The sequence below is a fragment of the Lactuca virosa genome, chromosome 3 (genome assembly GCF_052849685.1).
Source record: "Lactuca virosa cultivar CGN04683 chromosome 3, Lactuca_virosa_CGN04683_v6, whole genome shotgun sequence".
NCBI lineage: Eukaryota > Viridiplantae > Streptophyta > Magnoliopsida > Asterales > Asteraceae > Lactuca > Lactuca virosa.
Window position 1 is genome coordinate 258433063 of NC_136428.1, and position 10365 is coordinate 258443427.

Here is a 10365-nt window from a genome sequence, read left to right on the forward strand (position 1 = left end):
CAGAGTACGTTCCTGCACTCGCCGAGTCCCATGGTTTCTAGATCCATGGCTATGTCTATTTCGTTGATTCCCTTCCCTGGACTCGTCTCAATCCCTTCTAAACTCAACTGGGTTCCTCTGAATCATAACAGTTTTCGGAACCAAGCCAGGACTCGCCGAGGCCCAAGAACGACTCGTCGAGTCTATGCATGTCCAAGTCTATAACTCGATTTCTGATGTGCAAAACTCATCCAGAAGGTAGATCTAGGCTCCTAAGATCGGTATGACACGTAAAGTCATGAGCTTTACGTTCATGCATGGGACTTTTATGCTTAAAAGACCAAAAATGAGATTTATTTCATACTTGGGGTTCTCATGGACCTAAATATGGCACCTTTATGCCATGAGGACCCTCCAAGGTTCCAGATCTGAGGGTAAAATGGCTTGGGACGTCCAAGTCTCAAGAATCAAGCTTCTTAGACCCAAAACTCCATAAAAATGACAATAAGAAGATCTATGAAACTACAAGTCAAGTATGAAGCTTGATTACCAGAAAAGATGGCAAATGGGATGCGGTTTCTGGATCTACTCTTTCTCCCTTGAATCTTCTAGCTACCACCTCTTCCACTAAATTCAAGATACACCAAATAAGTGTCAATATAACCAAGAATGCTCAAGCTCACTTATGGAGGATTAGGGTTTCGGGATTAGTGCTCTGGAGGTGATGGAGGCTGGACAAGAGGCCCATAATGTTGCTTAAATAGGGTGCAAACCCTAAATATTAGGGTTTCCCCCAGACTGGCCTACTCTTCGAGTCAAGGCGTGGACTCGCCGAGTAGTTCACTTAAACCCGCGCCCAAACCTAGCATCTACTCGACGAGTTAGGGCTACTACTCGTCGAGTAGCTCTTAATAAAATGCCATTTAACGAATTAAATACGTACCAGGAACGGGACGTTACACTCCAAATATCCCAAAAATCCACCATATCAACCTCAGTATCAAGACACACCTTTGACGCACATAAACTCCACTGAAGCATCAAAAGAAGAAAAATCTTCAGATACCATAGTTGGAATCGAAGAGAAGAAAGAATGAGTTCTCATATGCCATAAGTGTCACAAGGAAAATCACTTTGTCAGAGACTACAAAGCCAATATTGTAAAAGACAAAGCATTCTATATTAGAATGGCTCAAGAAGCTGAAGACAAAGAAAAGGTTGAGAAATCTTTTGTAGCACACGTAAGGAGAGACCATCAAGTATGGTCTTCGGGAGATGAAGACGAGGACAATGACAACAAAAGGAAATGATGCAAGCTATGTCCGGTTGCAAAGAAAACGGAGAACACCAATGAGCTGAAGAAAAACTACTGCTTCATGGAAAAGGAAGGGAGCATAAACATTGTTGATCATATAAAATTTATGATTTAATCAAACAATTATAACATGCATGACTGTGAACCACATCTGGGAAAACTTACTTAAACGTGTGCTGAAGTCCTTTCAGATTATAACAAAGCCTTAGATTAAAAGAACATAGTGACCCAAGAGTTGTATCACTTAAGAGGAAGACTAGAAGACAAGAAGCTTAAGGTCACTATATTAGAAGCAGACTTGAAACTAGAAAAATATGCTAGGTTACTTCGTGAAAATCAGTTAGATGTTGCTTTTGAATCAAAGAGATTTAGCCCGAGCTGAAATTTATGATTAAACAAATTAATAGAAAATCTCTTTAATGAAAGTGAAGCTATTGAAAAATTGGTAATGGTTCTGAGGCAACACTTACAATTGGGGTTGGTCAAATGGATACAATACCAGAGATGAAAATATTCTCAGATCGAGAGGGAACATGTTCAAGATATTCAAAGAGAAACTGCTATCAAAATTGAAAATATTCCATCCAATACAGCTGTTGAACATCATCAGTTACGTCTACACATCTGGACAAAAGATCATCCGCCCGACCAAATAATAGGAAGTGGTTCTGTAGGTATACGCACTCGCTCCTCTGATGATTTAACTAAACATTGTCATCATGAAGTTGTCATGTCCTCTAAGACGCCCAGAACTATAAAAGACACACTTTTGGATCATGACTGGATCGTTGCAATGCAAGAAGAGCGTGTTGAGTTTGAAAGAAACAATTTGTGGAAATTGGTCCCAAAACCGAAAGGACATACTGTAGTTGGAACTCGCTGGGTATTTCGTAACAAGTTGGATCACTCCGGTGTGGTAACAGAAACAAATCGTGACTTGTATCTAAAGGTTACAGTCATTTGGAAGGAATTGACTATGAAGAAACATACGCTCCAGTTGCAAGACTAGAGGCTATACACGTCTTCCTGGCATATGTGGTATATAAGAATGTCAAAGTACATCAAATGGATATAAAAAGCGTTTTCCTCAATGGCGAACTAAAAGAAGAGTTATACTTACAACAACCTCCAGGTTTTGAGAAATATGATCTTACTCATCACTGTTACAAATTGGAGAAAGCTGTGTATGGCTTGAAGCAGGCACCAAGAGCTTGGTATGAAACTCTCTCTACGTTTCTTATCGAGTCTGGATATAAGCTTGAGGTCATTGATCCTACCTTCTTTCGACGTTCAATCGAAAAGCATCTAATGCTTGTACAAATCTATGTGGATGACATCATTTTCGGTTCAACGGATCAAGTGATAGTAGACGACTTCGCCAAGCTCATGACTAGCAACTTTCAAATGAGCATGAATAGCGAGATTAACTTCTTTCTTGGTCTTCAAATAAAACAAGTCCCTTAAGGAATCGTCATTCATTAAGAAAAGTATAGCGCATAACTTCTAAAGAAATACTTAATGGATAACTGCTCATTGATAAAGGTTCGTATAACCTTTGGATACAAGATCACTGTAGATCCCACCGGAGAGTCAGTTGATCAAAAGGTATAGCGATGAATGATTGGTTCTCTACTGTACCTAACCACAAGTAGACCAGATATCGTCTTCGAAACGGGTTTGTGTGCCATATATCAAGCTGATCCCAAGGTTTCTCGGTTGAATGCCGTGAAAACAGATTTTATGTAACACCGTAAATTTTCAAATAAAATTTTCATTTAAAATCGCATAATTCTCATAAAACATTTCACGAAAATCTCATTTATTTAATTTTACAAATCGCAACTCCAAAATTATTTGATTCAAATCCAGGATCCTCAAAACATAACTCTTTCACTGGTGTGTACAATCAAGCCGGTGCCTTCCCGCGATCCTGATTAAATTTGAAACACATAACACATAACACAGAGTCTCCATTACTCATGTTGACCAAACCCCAGAGTCAACAGTCCATGTTTGACCCGAGTCGTCGAGTGCACTCTTAAGACTCTTCGAGTCCCCTCGTTTCCTCAGAAGTCTCAAGAAAGTGCAGATCAACTTGTCGAGTTGACCTCCAACTCGCCGAGTTATCGCACAATCAAACCCATCGGGACAAACCCTCACCGACTCGTCGAGTCAGACCATGGACTCGGCGAGTCCCTTCGATCTGATTCCTCATTCAGACGATTTAAGGCAGATCTATCACTCCAAACTCTAGATCTACCATCCTAAGGGCCGATTGTCACGTAAAGCTACAAGCTTTACGTTCAAACACGATATATAAGGCTCATAATGCCAATACAACCCTAACAAAGATGATTAACCACAATAACTCTTATGTGGCTAAATAAAGCTACAATCTTTGGACTCTCTAGACCTCCTAAAGTCCATATCTAAAGTCTAGGCCTTCTAACAGACTCCATGCACTGATTTTCCCACAAGAGTTAGAAAAATCCCTAACTTCCAAAATCATGAGATCCAACTAATAAGATGCGAAAGGTTTAGGCTTTATACCTTTTACAAAAGCTCCATGTGAAGAAATGCTAGATCCCACAGTCTTTTCTCGATCCTTGCTTGTTGCTCACTCCTTTCCTTCCAAAAGATTCACCAAACACTTGATATTAGCTCAAGATCCCTCTCTTATCTTCAATGACCGCTAAGGGTTTCACACAGGAGAGATGAGCAGCTGGTGAGGCGCACTTGAGCTTGTAAGTCCCCTTAAATAGGTCCCAAACCCAAGAATTTAGGGTTTCACTAAACAGCACTTACTCGGCGTGTCAGCTCTCTGACTCGTCGAGTCCACTTATTAATTCCCACGCGACAACTCGACCCTACTCGGCGAGTTGGACTCCCAACTCGTCGAGTCATTCCATAAACTTCATAAATTCAACAATACCATAATTTACCTGAAATTCCGGATGTTACAATTCTCCCCCACTTGAATTAGATTTCGCCCTCGAAATCGCTCCTCAACCACACATAGATTGAACCCAAAAACCCGAAAAGCACCACTGAAAGGATCTCATACCACACCGATACTTTTCTCCATGGACACCTGAACCCAAACAGGAACTCCCAAATCCGGAACAACACCGAACCCTCTGCCGCTAAAATAGCCCTTCTGACTTTTCAAAATCTGGAAACTCTAGTGGCCTGGCCCGCCGCCAGACCGCCCACTCAAGACATAACCAGGTTATTCGCTCCTCGAATAACATACCCCGATAACTCATTGCCCCTCCGATTCTTACCAGACAAAATTCAACAATCGGCTACCGATCACTCATACCAGACATACCAAACGATCCCAAACACACTTCCAAAGAACGAAAGGGTCACATTACATCAGAGACCCATCCACTGCACTGCAATCGAAATCCATCTGAGCAAAGAACTCTCAACGCCCTATTCTCAGACACAAGGAAATGATCATGCTTGCTCAGCAGTGTCCTCAGACATCTAAAATCATAAGCCCCGGCTTCGTTTCTCATATCCCTCTCCAAAACTGAGTACTAGGTTAACTCCCTAGCCCACAGTTGAACCTCCAAAGGATACCCATTGCATGCCCCAAAACGTTTCACTGATTTCCTTCTCACAACAACCATCTCGACCCATTGTGACACACAAGTCACGAAGTTCACTTTACCCCAACGGATATCATAATCCCAACTAAATCGTTTCACCCTAGACCTCTGTCGTCCACTACTCCTTAGGTATATGCGCCTCGCGGTCCTCCCCCTACAACGAACTGACCCACTTAGGTCTAAGACATCAGATGACACCCAATACTCCTCAAAATGAAACCCATCTCTGAATCCGGAATCACATTCGCCTGCTTCATTCACCACCCAGGCCAACTCTACTCAAGCGTCTGGTCCGACACAGAATTGGGACCACTCGTCCCAATAATGCACTCAACTCATGACCCATGACTCGCAACCCACGCGTACACTACTTCTCCAATTCCCTCCAGTGGCGATAAGCACAACTCGACTCACAATATAACGATTCCCGACAAATATGGAGACCCCAGTCCCGCCCCTGGTTCAACCACCAGGATCTTACGAACTCAGATGATGAGGCTACACAAGCCTAGGGACTACGGTATCACTTTCTCATAATCCAATCCATCACTCAAAGACGAAGCACATTGAACTTCGGTATCACTTTCTCAAAGATCACATCTTGAAAGGTAACATCAAACTTATTTTTGTTCCATCCCATGAAGAAATAACAAATGTTTTTACAAAAGTACTTGATTCCACCAAACTTAATGAAACTTTAGAAATGTTGGGAATGATGAACCCTGATCCTCTATTTTTCTTGAAAGGATAAATTGTGAAGACTTCAAGTCTTCGTATCTCGCAAATAGATATGCTTCATTCATCTAATCTTTGATCTTTGAAGCATATTCTTTTAAGTTTAACTATTGAGCACAAATTTCATAAATTCCTCCTCTGTACCCTTTGGTTACCGAAGACTATTTTTATGATCTATATACTCTCTGGATTAATTTATTGTTTTTATATCTAACATCATGATCAAGTCACATGTAGTGCTCATGATTCTGCAGTCTCTATCATCCGACATACAACAGTTCTTCCTTCAAGAACACGAAGTCTTGTTTTTTTGCAATAAATAAAGTTTTTTTGGTGTGCTATTTAATGAATCGAAAAAACCTTTCATATGTTTTTATTCATTTTCATTAAATTTGTTTGCACCTTTAATGAGTATCTTTTCAAAAACCATACTTTTTTCTTTTTTTAATAATAAAGCGAAGATTTGTCTTTTCAATAAAAGTTTTTACCAAACATTTTGTAAGGTGATTAATCTAAAACTCAACCGTTAGACGAAAAGTAATCTCTTAACCCATGATTTTTGATAGTTATTTCAACCGTCACCCCACGTTTACCCACTTCATCATCATTTTCATTTAACGCGCTCCTTAACTACATTTAATGAGAGTTATTTCCGAAAAATACTTTTCTACTAAAATAATCCAAACGGTAGCAACCCTTGGTTTTTACAGCTGTTAAAAAGTTTCTCGTTTGGATTCCATTTTCATATCCGGAGGAATAAAAACCCCAATTTCTTCCCAAGAAAGCTTTACGCTTTCTGAACCCTAAATCGATGATCTTTTTCTTCCTCGTCTTGCTAAAACAGTTTCCTGCAAGTTCTTCAAAACCTTTTTGAATCAACAATGGTGAAATATGGAGTCTTAAAGAAACAATCAAAACCAACTGGTTCAACCTCAACTGCCAAGAACACAAGTCCCACGATTTTAGCAAGCAACTATTAAGCTATCTTCAATGATCATGAACTCTATGACGATGCAATCAAGCTGATGATTCGATTCCTACACAAACACCCATTGTTTGGACCTTTTGATGCTTTCACAGGAGTTCTTCCCCAGTCAGTGCTCTTCAACTGTGTTGTTTTTGCATTCCGTCCGTTAGACAAACTTGATGAAGTTCATCTCTAGCTAGCTGATGAATCCATGAGGGTCCTCACCAAATCCAAATTCCTTGAAGCTATCAACCTCAAAATTCCACCTTTCACAACCTTCAAAAACCCTATCAATTATGACATCTTCATTGCTCTTTAGAAGATGGGTTATCAACCAAAACTCAAAGGACTTGCTGATTTCAAAAAGGGAAAACTTCCATTTGTGTGGCAGTACGTCTGTCATTATGTGATTCGATGCTTATCAGGAAGAACTGGTGTAATAGACAACATGATGAAACAACTATTGGATATTGTCTGGAGTATCTTCATCAGAGAGGCTGTCGATTATGGAACCATCCTTTTGAAAGGTCTAGTATGCTCAAGAGTCATATTAAAGTGATATTGCTAATTGACATATGATACTAATGGGTCACACTAACAACAACTTGATATAATTGATTATTTATTAGAAATTGATTTTAATAAATATTCAATAAAACTCTTATAATTAAATTGGAAATTATTTATTTCATGAAAATAATAATTTTCATTAGCAAGTAACATATTATTTCATATGGTATAAATTAATAAGTCATGCACAAACTTTTGGGCTAGTTGAATCCTTTTGTCTTTTACCTAAAGACAAAGTTTATATTATATAAACTTTGAGTTTATAAAATTCAAACAATTCTTCTTCTTTTTATGGCTTGGCTGAAAATTAGAAAAGAATCAAAAGGAATGGGCTTTTGATTTGTTTAATCAAAAGTATTAAGCCTAGAAGCATGCATGGACACTCTTATGACAATAGGGACAATGTTTGTCTAAAGTAGAAGGACCTAATGGTTAAAGACTTCACTTTAAGACAATATATAATTGAGACTTGCACTTGTGTGTGGTGATTCTCTCCAGCCTCTCAAAAACCGTAACTTGCATAGTGCAAGTTTCTCTCTCTCTCTCTCTCTCTCTCTCTCTCTCTCTCTCTCTCTCTCTTGTTCATCTTTTCTTGAAGTTACTTCACTTTACGACAATATATAATTGAGACTTGCACTTGTGTGTGGTGATTCTCTCTAGCCTCTCAAAAACCGTAACTTGTATAGTGCAAGTTACCCTCTCTCTCTCTCTCTCTCTCTCTCTCTCTCTCTCTCTCTCTCTCTCTCTCTCTCTCTCTCTTTATTCACCTTTTCTTGAAGTTACTTGCACCTTCATGCCCTCTTTAAGTTCATATTGGTTATGAACTTAAAGCTTAAGGATTTAATAGTTTATGGATTAGCATCTACATCAAGTCGAGTCATTGTTGGTGTCTCAAAGGTTCCATCTTCTTCATCAAATTCCAAACCTCCCAAGAGGATCCAAAGAACAAAAAATGTTGTTATTTCTTCATCGTTTCTATGGTTTGTATTTTAATATTTCTATAACTTTCAAGATGATCCTTGATGGATATAAAATGTTTATGTTATTTTTCGAAAATCATAAGTCTTCCGTTTGCCATTTTGTTTTTTGAAATAGTTTTTGAAATAAAACCCAACAATTGGTATCAAGAGCCACCTTGCAAGTTTTGTTAGATTTTTTTTGATTTTTGGAAATCTTAGTTTTTGGAAAATATAGATAACTTGTTTTTGTATAAAAATAAGTTCATACATATTTTCTATGACAACTTTATATTTGTTATTTTATGTGACAAAAGTTCCATGCATCTTTTGTCATTTAAATGTGTCTTAGAAAAACAAAGGTTGTTTTATGGGTATATTGATGTGTATAATGTGCATAAACTAGCCAATGACCATTATGATTGTTGTGTTGTTGTGTTTGTTGTTTTTGTTATAAAAATGGTTGTAATAATTTATTTATTCATATGGTATGTAATAATTAAATAGATTAGTTTCTTGGTTATTTTTATAAAGTAATAGATTAGTTTTAGAAATAATTTATTTGTACAAAGATGTAACAATAAATGAAGTTGGAGTCATTTTTTGAAGACAAAAGGGAAAATTCCGAGTTCAACATGTGCTGGGCAGAACATGACACTCTCTTAAAAGGGTCATGAATGCTACACATGTGCTGAACAGAAAGATGACACTTTCTGAAAAGTGTCATGAAAGCTGCAAATTTTCCTTTAAAGAAGCCTTTCAAATCTTTTGCAAGCATGGATGTTTATTCAAGTGGGAGCTTCTACAAAAACATTACAAGATAATCAGTTGGTTATGTTAATGCACATCTTTTTATGCATGTTTGTGTTGTTTATTTTATGCAATTATTATGTGTGGTTGATAAAATTAGTTTTTCACATGATAAAATAATTTTGGACAAAATAAACATCACATGGAGTTTGGTTTTCAAAATTAGACATAAGATGTAACAAGTTATTATTTTAAAATAGAACGAGGTTGTATAATATCGTTAATAACGACAAATTTTGAAATACTCCATTATAAGTTTTAAAATTGTGATTTTTGTAAATTATACAAACTCCAAATATATAAGTAATAAAATGAAGTTTTATTAAAGATATAAAAGGTTCAAATGCACTCAAACTTAATACCGATTATTATAATTGAATTGCGTAAGATTATATAAAAACTAGCCTTTTATATAGAACCTTTAAAATTGATTTTCTTTTGAAAATTGATACCATGGTTTATTATATGCATGTAATAAACATGATATCGTATGCTTTTTAACTAGAATTATAAAACATATAAAGACCATTTTTTTACAAACCTCATATCTATGCAATCCTTTTGAAGAACACTCGCACATCTCTTGTATGCACTAGTGGGATAAAGGATACCTAACCGCTTAGTGTTATCTTTTGATGGCCGGGGTGTCTTCGCGATTTCTATAACCAAGTTATAGGCCGATTACACATGTTTTTCAAATTGGATGATTTGATCGGAAATCTTTTGTGATAAAGAATACCTAAGCAAGAGAGTTCCGAGGCATAGATGGGATCAAACATGTCTAATTAAAATTGTTATTAGAGATCCCATAAATCTAGGAATTATATAGCAATATATAATTGATAATTGATATCTACCGGGTTGAATTCAAATGGATGGGAAAAACGATACCTAATTATTTATTTGTTTTGCAACTTGGATCCTAGATTTTGATAATTAATGTTTTTCAAAACTAAAATGGTATTTATTATTGAAGATTAAATACTGAAAATACTAAATGAATTTTGTTAAATTTTTGTAGTTAAATAATCAATTCTCATTATGATGAATTGTCATTTTCTTTAATGACTTAATGAAACAATAACATTCAATAGATACAACTTTAATGTATGGGTTCATGTCTTAAGAGACAATCTCGTGAGAGATATGAAATTGTATACACTTAAAGGTCCTGGTCCTAACCTATTTGCTTTGAGAAATAAACCTGAACATGATACCTAGTAAAGACATCACTGTGATGTTAAAGATGCTTCTAACATCAAGCTAGGAATAGTTATTCATGACTTCTAGGAAGTCTTGGATAATTTAAACATATATCTGATGATATAACAGGTCAAACAATATTCCAATAAATACAATGATATTTTATTTAAACTTGTTTTAAATCAAACTCATCTTTGACATTGTTATCTTTAT